At 49.1% G+C, this 13,707-nt stretch overlaps 1 protein-coding gene across 2 annotated transcripts in view; it reads right to left on the bottom strand.

Annotated features, from left to right (window-relative positions):
• LOC127925282 (protein tyrosine phosphatase type IVA 3-like) overlaps positions 1–7,906 on the bottom strand; it is a 56,519-nt gene extending 48,613 nt beyond the window's left edge. Inside the window, exon 1 of one of the 2 annotated variants that reach the window (XM_052510148.1) lies at positions 7,709–7,906. The gene's annotated coding sequence lies outside the window, so the exon portion shown is untranslated. Of the gene's footprint in view, positions 1–6,619; positions 6,781–7,708 lie in introns of those variants that run through there. The other variant, XM_052510149.1, reaches the window with a different exon arrangement.
• Positions 7,907–13,707: the final 5,801 nt, after the last annotated feature.

Raw genomic sequence — 13,707 nt, 5'->3', positions numbered from 1 at the left:
TTAGCCTAGTTCTCTGGAGGGGAGAACGTGAGGTGATCCTGGTACTAGTTAGCCCAGTTCTCTGGAGGGGAGAACGTGAGGTGATCCTGGTACTAGTTAGCCTAGTTCTCTGGAGGGGAGAACGTGAGGTGATCCTGGTACTAGTTAGCCTAGTTCTCTGGAGGGGAGAACTTGAGGTGATCCTTGTACTAGTTAGCCCAGTTCTCTGGAGGAGAGAACGTGAGGTGATCCTGGTACTAGTTAGCCCAGTTCTCTGGAGGGGAGAACGTGAGGTGATCCTGGTACTAGTTAGCCCAGTTCTCTGGAGGGGAGAACGTGAGGTGATCCTGGTACTAGTTAGCCCAGTTCTCTGGAGGGGAGAACGTGAGGTGATCCTGGTACTAGTTAGCCCAGTTCTCTGGAGGGGAGAACGTGAGGTGATCCTGGTACTAGTTAGCCCAGTTCTCTGGAGGGGAGAACGTGAGGTGATCCTGGTACTAGTTAGCCCAGTTCTCTGGAGGGGAGAACGTGAGGTCAGCAGCAAAGCAACACTTGGGTTTTTACCCGTCTAAGAAAGCTGACAACCGTACCATGGTCTTGTTTCCATGTGCCAGTTTTCAAGATTAGATATCAGGTTAAGAGAGGCCGGCATTCGTGTGCTCATCTGACAGCTCTACAGTGTTGGCAGTCAGAACAGGCACCAGCAGGCACTGGCACTTTCCACCCTTAAGGACTCCAGAGGTGATCTTAAATATAGCTTCACTGCCTCAAAGCCTTCCATAAACACAGGCAAATATGCCAGTGCTCGGAGCTCTTTGCAGATGACAAATACAATTGCTTCACCCCCCCATCTCTCTCTCTGACAACACATCACAAAATTCCAAAAATATCCCATCTGATTTAGCCAAGTGTGGCAGAAGTTGGCGGGATCCCCCACAGGAAGCATTTCCCTTCATTGTATCTCTGTGGTGCCTGTCTATGCTATGGGGTCCTCTGAGGCTTGGCTGACACTAGCCAGCAGAGTACACACACACAGTGGCTGAGTCTCAAACACCACCCAATTCCCTATATATACACTTCACTGCTTTTGACCAAAGCCCTATAAGCAGTGCACTATGTAGATAACAGGCAGCCATTTAGGACACACGAAACCACAGCCGTCCATCAGCAGACAAGCGAGAGCACACTCCCTACAGTAAGGGCTCACTGGCACTTCATAAATCAAGATTAGGAGTGTCTGGAGAATCCCATCCCCAGAGTGTCATTAAAAAGGCCATGTCAGATGGAATATATCAGATGAGGGTGAGAGAACCAGATGAAAGAGGAGCCAGGTCAAGAAGACCTCTGTGAGCAACAGCAACATTTAAATGAGTTAGTATGACTCTGGAGTTTTCTGGAGATAATGCACGCCATGCTAACTAGCCTAAACTGTACATGCAGCTGCCTGCAGGCTTGAAGGAACCTCCTGAACTTCAGAGGCCTGCGTTGAGTCTTTCCTCATGGGTTGGTTGAACTTCTTCAGTCACTTGCTTGGGAATCTCTTGCACTAAGTTAATTAATCCTGCAGAAGATTACATCATACACTGGGAGACAAAGCAGAAGACAAAGCCAGAGAAGACAAAGCCAGAGAAGACAAAGCCAGAGAAGACAAAGCCAGAGAAGACAAAGCCAGAGAAGACAAAGCTAGAGAAATACAACAAGCTACCGTAGGAGAAAAATTCATGAAGGACAGCTATATCCACACAGCACAATGAGAAGTACAGCTCTTTAATTCATGAAGGACAACTATATCCACACAGCACAATGAGAAGTACAGCTCTTTAATTCATGAAGGACAACTATATCCACACAGCACAATGAGACGTACAGCTCTGTAATTCATGAAGGACAACTATATCCACACAGCACAATGAGAAGTACAGCTCTGTAATTCATGAAGGACAACTATATCCACACAGCACAATGAGACGTACAGCTCTGTAATTCATGAAGGACAACTATATCCACACAGCACAATGAGACGTACAGCTCTGTAATTCATGAAGGACAACTATATCCACACAGCACAATGAGACGTACAGCTCTGTAATTCATGAAGGACAACTATATCCACACAGCACAATGAGACGTACAGCTCTGTAATTCATGAAGGACAACTATATCCACACAGCACAATGAGACGTACAGCTCTGTAATTCATGAAGGACAACTATATCCACACAGCACAATGAGACATACAGCTCTGTAATTCATGAAGGACAACTATATCCACACAGCACAATGAGACATACAGCTCTGTAATTCATGAAGGACAACTATATCCACACAGCACAATGAGACATTTAGCTCTGTAATTCATGAAGGACAACTATATCCACACAGCACAATGAGACGTACAGCTCTGTAATTCATGAAGGACAACTATATCCACACAGCACAATGAGACATTTAGCTCTGTAATTCATGAAGGACAACTATATCCACACAGCACAATGAGACGTACAGCTCTGTAATTCATGAAGGACAACTATATCCACACAGCACAATGAGACGTACAGCTCTGTAATTCATGAAGGACAACTATATCCACACAGCACAATGAGACGTACAGCTCTGTAATTCATGAAGGACAACTATATCCACACAGCACAATGAGACATTTAGCTCTGTAATTCATGAAGGACAACTATATCCACACAGCACAATGAGACATCTATATCCACACAGCACAATGAGAGCTCTGTAATTCATGAAGGACAACTATATCCACACTTTGCACAATGAGGCTAAACATCTATAAAAGTCAAGACCATATCATTACAGAACAATACCTGACAACTAAAGCTCTGCCATGAGGCTAAACATTCTATAAAAGTCAAAGCTATGCCTTACAGTTTTGCGGTAACAAGCAGAAAGCTCTGCCTTACAGTTTTGCACTGTAACAAGCAGAAAGCTCTGCCTTACAGTTTTGCACTGTAACAAGCAGAAAGCTCTGCCTTACAGTTTTGCACTGTAACAAGCAGAAAGCTCTGCCTTACAGTTTTGCACTGTAACAAGCAGAAAGCTCTGCCTTACAGTTTTGCACTGTAACAAGCAGAAAGCTCTGCCTTACAGTTTGCACTGTAACAAGCAGAAAGCTCTGCCTTACAGTTTTGCACTGTAACAAGCAGAAAGCTCTGCCTTACAGTTTTGCACTGTAACAAGCAGAAAGCTCTGCCTTTGCACTGTAACAAGTTTGCCTTACAGTTTGCACTGTAACAAGCAGAAAGCTCTGCCTTACAGTTTTGCACTGTAACAAGCAGAAAGCTCTGCCTTACAGTTTTGCACTGTAACAAGCAGAAAGCTCTGCCTTACAGTTTTGCACTGTAACAAGCAGAAAGCTCTGCCTTACAGTTTTGCACTGTAACAAGCAGAAAGCTCTGCCTTACAGTTTTGCACTGTAACAAGCAGAAAGCTCTGCCTTACAGTTTTGCACTGTAACAAGCAGAAAGCTCTGCCTTACAGTTTTGCACTGTAACAAGCAGAAAGCTCTGCCTTACAGTTTTGCACTGTAACAAGCAGAAAGCTCTGCCTTACAGTTTTGCACTGTAACAAGCACTGAAAGCTCTGCCTTACAGTTTTGCACTGTAACAAGCAGAAAGCTCTGCCTTACAGTTTTGCACTGTAACAAGCAGAAAGCTCTGCCTTACAGTTTTGCACTGTAACAAGCAGAAAGCTCTGCCTTACAGTTTTGCACTGTAACAAGCAGAAAGCTCTGCCTTACAGTTTTGCACTGTAACAAGCAGAAAGCTCTGCCTTACAGTTTTGCACTGTAACAAGCAGAAAGCTCTGCCTTACAGTTTTGCACTGTAACAAGCAGAAATAACAAGAATAGTTTCAAACTTAACGGAGATCTCACCTTTCAGAGTGGTCGATCCAAATGGGTCAGGAACCTATTTGAACTTCCAGAAAAAGTTCCCTTTTAAAACCCATGTGCTTCCTGCTTGCCTCGCTCTTTGAGAGTGTACATGCGTACCAGTGGGCTTGCCTGGGCTGTGATGTCTGTGCCCAATTAGAGCTCCAAAATGCCAATATGAGGAAAAAGGGAGGCCTGCTCCTTAGGGAATCCTAACATAACCATGTATTAGGCTCCCATACGAGTCCCAAAGCTCCACCAGTTGTATTCTGTCCCTTCTTTAACAGCAGGGTTGGCAGGGAGCCAGGTCCTGCATGCAGAAGGCCAGGGGAAAGTCAGATGGAGGGCCAATTAACAAATGGCACCCTATTCACTATATAGCGCACTACTTTGACCAAGACCTATGGGCCCTAGTCCTGGTCAAAAGTAGTGCACTAAATAGGTAATAGGGTGCCATTTGAGTTGTAGCTGTGAAACTTGGCTCAGGGCAACATGGCTGGTTCTGCTATGAACCTGGGGCGGTATTACCAGCCAGCCACAAAGTAACAGGTTCCCTCACTACTGTCAAGAGTGACCTGGGGGGGTATTACCAGCCAGCCACAAAGTAACAGGTTCCCTCACTACTGTCAAGAGTGACCTGGGGGGATATTACCAGCCAGAGTAACAGGTTCCCTCACTACTGTCAAGAGTGACCTGGGGGGGTATTACCAGCCAGCCACAAAGTAACAGGTTCCCTCACTACTGTCAAGAGTGACCTGGGGGGATATTACCAGCCACAAAGTAACAGGTTCCCTCACTACTGTCAAGAGTGATCTGGGGGTATTACCAGCCAGAGTAACAGGTTCCCTCACTACTGTCAAGAGTGACCTGGGGGGGTATTACCAGCCAGAGTAACAGGTTCCCTCACTACTGTCAAGAGTGACCTGGGGGGGTATTACCAGCCAGAGTAACAGGTTCCCTCACTACTGTCAAGAGTGACCTGGGGGGGTATTACCAGCCACAGAGTAACAGGTTCCCTCACTACTGTCAAGAGTGACCTGGGGGGATATTACCAGCCACAGAGTAACAGGTTCCCTCACTACTGTCAAGAGTGACTGATCCCAGGGGGCTTTGAGAACAAAGCTGAATCCCCAGAAGAGGCCTCCTCATGAGTTGGGATCACTTGACTCAGCCAACTGCTTTCACAGCATAAAAACATAAAAGGGCCTAACACAACGGAATAATCCAACATAGAAATCAAGTGCGTACAGGGAGATCATTTGCGAGGTTTCCATGCTTTTATAGCTAATCATTTCTTCATAGATTGAATTGTAGCTCTGTTTCCAGCATCAGGGAAAGTGTTTGCTTGTGCCCCCCAACAAGTTCCACACAGAGTGTGTGCCAGCACATCCACCACCCACCAGTCCTCCTTCATGCATTTTCCAGGGCCTCATATTTTCCCAATAAAAGGGGCGTATCAGGATTACTGAAGCGGAGGAAGCCACCCCTTGCCCCATGGCAGCCATTTACGTCATTGGTTGCCGATGTCATGAGTGAGGACTGACACATTCAACTGTTAGGACACCCCTGCCCAGCGGTGGTGGGCGTGGGCTCCACCCTTCCCTCTCCTGGCCCTTCCTGAGTCAGCGGTGGGGGAGCGGGGGCTCCACCCTTCCCTCCCCCTTCCTGAGCCAGTGGCTGATTAGGTAGGCTGTGGCTACATCTCAAAACAGCACCTAATTCCCTATGTGGTGCCCCAATAGGGCCCTGGTCAGAAGTCGGGAATAAGGTATCATTTGGGATGCCGGCCGGTGTGTGACAAACTGGGGTGGGCCTCCCTCCTCACACCTTCCTGGTTTACAACCAGCAGAGAGAAGCCGGTGTCACAGTAAGGGGGGAAACAATGAGGTTGAGCCAGGTCAGTGGGCAGAGCAGCAGGGTGACTAGAACAGGACTTCATGCATAAGGAGAGTTTCCACTGTGACCTAGCCTCTACTCAGGACCTATATCAAAAAGAACTGCCGTCATCAACCTCAGCACTTGAGGGACAGGTTCTTTACAATTAGACATGGGGTTGGATCCCAAATGGCACCCTATAGGGATACTCTATATAGTGCACTACTTTGGACCAAGACCCATCAGGAAAAGCATGCCATTTGGGATACACTCCAAGGAGAAATACACCCATTATGTCAGTGGCTCACAAATAAAATGTGGCCACAATAGAGCCTTGAGTTTGAGCCTGTCCTAAGCATGACTTCCTTTAGGAAGGAACACACAAAACCAAGAAAGAAGAGGAGAGTTGTTCCCAGGCCTCAGCACTTCCTGCTGTTAGGCCTATATGACAGAAGAAACCTATTGGAGACCCACCGGGACCACAAACCACAGCAGTAGCCTGTAATGAAGTCAGTCTGGACAATAGTACCACAGCCTCAGTAAAACAGAGAGAGACTGCTATGTGAAAGTCTGTGACGGAGCGACTTCATGTGGGAAAGACTGGAGAAGTAATCAACAGGGCAGATGAGATGCCCACCCTCTCACCAGGTTGCTGCTTCACACACACCTGTTCACACCTGTGACAACAGGGCTGAGTACTTTAACAGAAAAATCTAGAGCTACCTGCTAGCCGACACTACGCTATTCCAATCAGACCCACTTTCCATAACCACTGGCAGCCGGTGAAGTAAACTTATACAGGGCTATTTTGAAATACAGCACAATAACTTTTCCCCGACAGATTTATCCATGTCGAAATGTGTTACTTACAAAAGGCCAAAAGGTTCTTAAAGCGGCAATCAGCAGTTGAAACAATAACAAAGCGTCCTCCCCGTCACTGTTTCACAACAAAGCACTACTCTCAAACTCATAGCCAGAGCTCGGGATGCAAGGACTGACCATCCACGATATTAAAAGGACCGTTTTAAAGGTTACCTTTATTTAACTAGGCAAGTCAGTTAAGAACTCATTCTTATTTACAATGACGGCCAAACCCGGACGACGCTGGGCCAATTGTGCGCCGCCCTATGGGACTCCCAATCACGGCCAGATGTGATACAGCCTGGATTCGAACCAGGGCCTGTAGTGACGCCTCTTGCACTGAGATGCAGTGCCTTAGACCACTGCGCCCCAAATCAGGATTTATTTCACTAATTGGATAAAGAACATTTCGTGGAGTTTAAGGGATTTAGCTGCTGTACATGGTTGTATAACTGCTTTTAAAATATCAATAGTAAATCTACAAATCAGCTTTGGACATTTTGAGAATGAGAAAACAGCAGCACTATGTGCAATTGTCTATATGCATAAATATAATCTTGTCTGGTGCTGTTACATTTCATCAGTATCTTGATCTGAAATAAAACTGGGAGCAGCGCCCATAGCCCGCAGTGTATAAAAGCTGGACTCGAGGTTTTAGGGAGAGTTCCTCCATAAAGTTGCATAGACATGGCCATAACTTTAGTGTGCCATCATCAACTAAAGTAAACAAAGGACTGGAGCAAGAATTTGTATAGCCAACCTCAATAGCAAGAAAGCTTCTAAAATGGTTTGATTCAAGGAAGAAGTACGAGGACTGCGCACCACCTTAAACATGCTAACCTGTTGCCATCAAAACACTAAGCCTGTTTCAAGACTCTTCACATGGTTGGTTCATCGTTGGCTAGTTACCACACAACGCAAGTTTACAGTTTGCATGGTAGCTAGTTACAAAGACCACCCTGACCATCATAAACAGACCGCTACAGTTATTACGGGCAAGCTAACTAGCACTAAGCTAGCTAACGTTAGATAGCTACATCCGTAACGTTGGACTAGATCTTGCATGCAAAATTCATATTTAATTTGATAAAGGCTTACCGTTTCCAAGCTACCGATGGTATCTTAAACTGCTTGGTCAGCAGCAGCTCTTGGATACTTTTATGAGCAATTTCACATTGTTTGTAGCTATTTCATTGCACACAGACGGAGCGATCAAAACTCGGTCCATGTGATTTTAAAACGACAATGACATTTCTCCCTCCTCTGTCTCCATGGGGACCTCGCGTCACAATCGTTCTGTGAGAATAGGGGCGGGTCTCAGAACCATTTAAACAGCTGGCGGGAACACACTTATGTCAGATTCTCAATGTCATCTGTCCAGACGTTTTCTAAAATATTTTCTACCGAACCCCATTATTTGTTGTCTAATACCCAGCTGCATAGCATAATGATACGTCTACAATGCTCTCAACGTATATATTTTAGGTTGCTCTGGTACGCCATCTAGCGTACGATAAAAGTGTAAACAACAGCTACTTGGTGGTGATGTTACACCGAGTACGAGTATTCTGGTACGACAGACAGACCAATCAAACGATAGATCCAAGCCTCTTGACCACAGTCAAACATGTGTGACTGTATGTAATAAAAGCAGGCTCTGACACAGAATGCAGTGTAATTTAATGCTCAGAAAGATATTAATAATCTGAAAGTAATCTGCAATAGCTTTGTCTATCTGATAAATAGGACAAGGAAGGCCTGTGATGGGAGAATAGGGTGGGGCCCAATAGGGTGTGCCATATATGGGCCCTGGTCAACATTTGTGCACTAAATAGGGAATATGATCCTATTCCTCGGGCTCCTGAGTGGCGCAGCGATCTAAGGCCCTGCATATCATTGCAGGAGGTGTCACTACAGTCCCTGGTTTGAATCCAGGCTGTATCACATCCAGCTGTGATTGAGAGTCCCATAGGACGGTGCACAATTGGCCCAGTGTTGTCTGGGGTAGGCCGTCATTATAAATAAGAAGTTTTTCTTAACTGACTTGCCTAGTTAAATAAAACAATTTGTAAAAATCCTACAGCATATAGTGCCCTACTTTTGTATAGGTCCTGGTCAAAATTAGTGCACTATATATGAATCAGGGAGCAATTTAGGATGTAGCCATAGGTGTAAGCCATGGTAAGAAATAAGAATGCTTGACAGCTGTGTCATTCCAGCAGGCAGTGGCAGACTCTGTTCTGAAGCGATTACCATGGCCTAGACTCTAGACTCTAGACCAAGGGTGTCATGCACCCCAAAGATCTGAGGTGATGTAAAGTATATGAGGATGGCTGGAGGGGGTTCTAGGCCCTTGACCGTAAATTGGAGAACACCTGAAACAGCTTGTTTTTCTGCAATCTAGAGACATAATCATTATGCTTAATTCTATGTCAAATCCTCCTGACTGGTGGTTATTTTTTTCAAGAAACAAAATATGCTACTCTGCATCTCTGCTCAACTCTGGGTAAAAGATTGAAAGGAATGTGAGTCTTTTTCAGTATATTTAGTTATTGCACGCTTTTGTACCAACCTTTCCAACAAGTACACCAGCTAAGATACTCTAACTTAATGGATAACCTGAAATGGCTTCTTGGTAGCTAGTTATGAAGTTAGGAGATTGGGAATCTTTCAACGCTAGTTAAAGCCAACTTCATAAAATTGCTAGGTGGCTAGTAATGTTACAGAGAAACGATAACAACAACAAAATGTCATTTAAAAAACAGGATGATGGTCCGTGTCCCTGTGTTCCCTAAGGGCTCTGCTCTAGACCAGGGATGAGGGTCCGTGTCCCTGTGTTCCCTAAGGGCTCTGCTCTAGACCAGGGATGAGGGCCCGTGCCCCTGTGTTCCCTATGGGCTCTGCTCTAGACCAGGGATGAGGGCCCGTGCCCCTGTGTTCCCTAAGGGCTCTGCTCTAGACCAGGGATGAGGGCCCGTGCCCCTGTGTTCCCTAAGGGCTCTGCTCTAGACCAGGGATGAGGGCCCGTGTCCCTGTGTTCCCTATGGGCTCTGCTCTAGACCAGGGATGAGGGCCCGTGTCCCTGTATTCCCTAAGGGCTCTGCTCTAGACCAGGGATGAGGGCCCGTGTCCCTGTGTTCCCTATGGTCTCTGCTCTAGACCAGGGATGAGGGCCCGTGCCCCTGTGTTCCCTAAGGGCTCTGCTCTAGACCAGGGATGAGGGCCCGTGCCCCTGTATTCCCTAAGGGCTCTGCTCTAGACCAGGGATGAGGGCCCGTGCCCCTGTGTTCCCTAAGGGCTCTGCTCTAGACCAGGGATGAGGGCCCGTGTCCCTGTGTTCCCTATGGTCTCTGCTCTAGACCAGGGATGATGGCCCGTGCCCCTGTATTCCCTATGGGCTCTGCTCTAGACCAGGGATGAGGGCCCGTGTGTTCCCTATGGGCTCTGCTCTAGACCAGGGATGAGGGCCCGTGTCCCTGTGTTCCCTATGGGCTCTGCTCTAGACCAGGGATGAGGGCCCGTGTCCCTGTGTTCCCTAAGGGCTCTGCTCTAGACCAGGGATGAGGGCCCGTGCCCCTGTGTTCCCTAAGGGCTCTGCTCTAGACCAGGGATGAGGGCCCGTGCCCCTGTATTCCCTATGGGCTCTGCTCTAGACCAGGGATGAGGGCCCCTGTGTTCCCTAAGGGCTCTGCTCTAGACCAGGGATAGGGCCCGTGTCCCTGTGTTCCCTATGGGCTCTGCTCTAGACCAGGGATGAGGGCCCCTGTGTTCCCTATGGGCTCTGCTCTAGACCAGGGATGAGGGCCCGTGTCCCTGTGTTCCCTATGGGCTCTGCTCTAGACCAGGGATGAGGGCCCGTGTCCCTGTGTTCCCTATGGGCTCTGCTCTAGACCAGGGATGAGGGCCCGTGCCCCTGTATTCCCTATGGGCTCTGCTCTAGACCAGGGATGAGGGCCCGTGTCCCTGTGTTCCTAGACCAGGGATGAGGGCCCGTGCCCCTATGTTCCCTATGGGCTCTGCTCTAGACCAGGGATGAGGGCCCGTGTCCCTGTGTTCCCTATGGGCTCTGCTCTAGACCAGGGATGAGGGCCCCTGTGTTCCCTATGGGCTCTGCTCTAGACCAGGGATGAGGGCCCGTGTCCCTGTGTTCCCTATGGGCTCTGCTCTAGACCAGGGATGAGGGCCCGTGCCCCTGTGTTCCCTATGGGCTCTGCTCTAGACCAGGGATGAGGGCCCGTGTCCCTGTGTTCCCTATGGGCTCTGCTCTAGACCAGGGATGAGGGCCCGTGCCCTGTGTTCCCTATGGGCTCTGCTCTAGACCAGGGATGAGGGCCCGTGTCCCTGTGTTCCCTAGGGCCCGTGTCCCTGGGCTCTGCTCTAGACCAGGGATGAGGGCCCGTGTTCCCTGGCTGTTCCCCCGTAAGGCTCTGCTCTAGACCAGGGATGAGGGCCCGTGTCCCTGTGTTCCCTATGGGCTCTGCTCTAGACCAGGGATGAGGGCCCCTGTGTCCCTGTGTTCCCTAAGGGCTCTGCTCTAGACCAGGGATGAGGGCCCGTGCCCTGTGTTCCCTATTCCCTATGGGCTCTGCTCTAGACCAGGGATGAGGGCCCGTTTCCCTGTGTTCCCTATGGGCTCTGCTCTAGACCAGGGATGAGGGCCCGTGTCCCTGTGTTCCCTATGGGCTCTGCTCTAGACCAGGGATGAGGGCCCGTGTCCCTGTGTTCCCTATGGGCCGTGTCCCCCTGTGTTCCCTATGGGCTCTGCTCTAGACCAGGGATGAGGGCCCCTGTGTTCCCTATGGGCTCTGCTCTAGACCAGGGATGAGGGCCCGTGTCCCTGTGTTCCCTAAGGGCTCTGCTCTAGACCAGGGATGAGGGCCCGTGTCCCTGTGTTCCCTAAGGGCTCTGCTCTAGACCAGGGATGAGGGCCCGTGTCCCTGTGTTCCCTAAGGGCTCTGCTCTAGACCAGGGATGAGGGCCCGTGCCCCTGTGTTCCCTATGGGCTCTGCTCTAGACCAGGGATGAGGGCCCGTGTCCCTGTGTTCCCTAAGGGCTCTGCTCTAGACCAGGGATGAGGGCCCGTGTCCCTGTGTTCCCTAAGGGCTCTGCTCTAGACCAGGGATGAGGGCCCTGTGTCCCTGGGCTCTGTTCCCAGGGATGAGGGCTCTGCTCTAGACCAGGGATGAGGGCCCGTGTCCCTGTGTTCCCCCGTGTCCCTGTGTTCCCTATGGGCTCTGCTCTAGACCAGGGATGAGGGCCCGTGTCCCTGTTCCCTATGAGTTCTAGACCAGGGATGAGGCCCGTCCCTGTGTTCCTCTGCTCTAGACCAGGGATGAGGGCCCGTGTCCCTGTGTTCCCTATGGGCTCTGCTCTAGACCAGGGATGAGGGCCCGTGCCCCTGTGTTCCCTATGGGCTCTGCTCTAGACCAGGGATGAGGGCCCGTGTCCCTGTGTTCCCTATGGGCTCTGCTCTAGACCAGGGATGAGGGCCCGTGCCCCTGTGTTCCCTAAGGGCTCTGCTCTAGACCAGGGATGAGGGCCCGTGTCCCTGTGTTCCCTAAGGGCTCTGCTCTAGACCAGGGATGAGGGCCCGTGTCCCTGTGTTCCCTAAGGGCTCTGCTCTAGACCAGGGATGAGGGCCCGTGTCCCTGTGTTCCCTATGGGCTCTGCTCTAGACCAGGGATGAGGGCCCGTGTCCCTGTGTTCCCTAAGGGCTCTGCTCTAGACCAGGGATGAGGGCCCGTGTCCCTGTGTTCCCTATGGGCTCTGCTCTAGACCAGGGATGAGGGCCCGTGTCCCTGTGTTCCCTATGGGCCGTGTCCCTGTGTTCCCTATGGGCTCTGCTCTAGACCAGGGATGAGGGCCCGTGTCCCTGTGTTCCCTATGGGCTCTGCTCTAGACCAGGGATGAGGGCCCGTGCCCCTGTGTTCCCTAAGGGCTCTGCTCTAGACCAGGGATGAGGGCCCGTGCCCCTGTGTTCCCTATGGGCTCTGCACTAGACCAGGGATGAGGGCCCGACACACGCGGGTCTGCATTCCCACATCCATACCCACACATTCAGTCAAAGGCCTCAGCCTTTTTTGGCACCCACATTTTAGCGGTACCCCTCTTGACAGCAGAGAGAAAAAAGGTACGTTTTAGAGTTAATTTCAATGCTACACATTTTGCCTTGGGGCGCAGAAAGTAGATTTTGAAATGTTCTCACCCATTTTATGTAATTCTACTCACTTAGCCATGGGGAGGAAGTAAGTAAGTGTTTCACTGTTAGTTTACACCTGTTATTTACGAAGCATGTGACAAATAACATTTAATTTGATTTGAGGAGAGACATTTTTTTTTCAGTTTCACAGCAAATTTTTTGCAATTCTACACATTTTGCAGTAGGGTTTTTGTTTGCGGTTTTTAATATGATATCTGCCCATGCCTGCTCTAGACTTACATCCTAAATTGCAACCTATTCCCGTTATAGTGTACTTCTTTTGACCAGGTCCTATACCATATAGGGAATAGGGTGCCATTTGGGATACATATTCTCTCTATTGACTGACTGAAACAGATCCCCTGCTGCACCTGCTGCAAAAGATTTATGGGCTTTTTGGCACGCCAGGCATCGGCAGCGACACCCCCCCACCCCCCCCACCCCCCTGATTACTGAACCAACAGGATATATACGACTGTGTCCCAAATGGCACCCTACACTCTTAGAAAAAAAGGAACTATCTAGAACCTAAAATGGTTCTTCCACTGTCCCCATAGAACCTTTTGAAGACCCCTTTTTGGTTCCAGGTAAAACTCTTTTGGTGTTCCATGGACTGTAAGGACCCTTTCCACAGAGACAACCCAAAGAAGCCTTTTGTGTGTGCCCTTGATAGTGCTTGGACAATTGATCAGGGCCCATCACTATGTAGAGAATAGGGGGCCATTTGTCTCGCTGCCCCAGGACATGAACAGTTTGTGGTGAGGAGTTTATGACATGTGAATGATTCAAACGGTGAGGAGTAAATTGTGATAGTTGTGATATAACCCTCTCACATGTTGTATTCAACCTGTAAATCTGGGTTAGAGTGATACCCATGGAGAGGCTTACCAGTTCTTTC

Source organism: Oncorhynchus keta, unplaced genomic scaffold (genome assembly GCF_023373465.1).
Source record: "Oncorhynchus keta strain PuntledgeMale-10-30-2019 unplaced genomic scaffold, Oket_V2 Un_contig_540_pilon_pilon, whole genome shotgun sequence".
In the NCBI taxonomy this organism is placed as follows: domain Eukaryota; kingdom Metazoa; phylum Chordata; class Actinopteri; order Salmoniformes; family Salmonidae; genus Oncorhynchus; species Oncorhynchus keta.
This window is presented reverse-complemented; position numbering and strand designations above follow the sequence as displayed.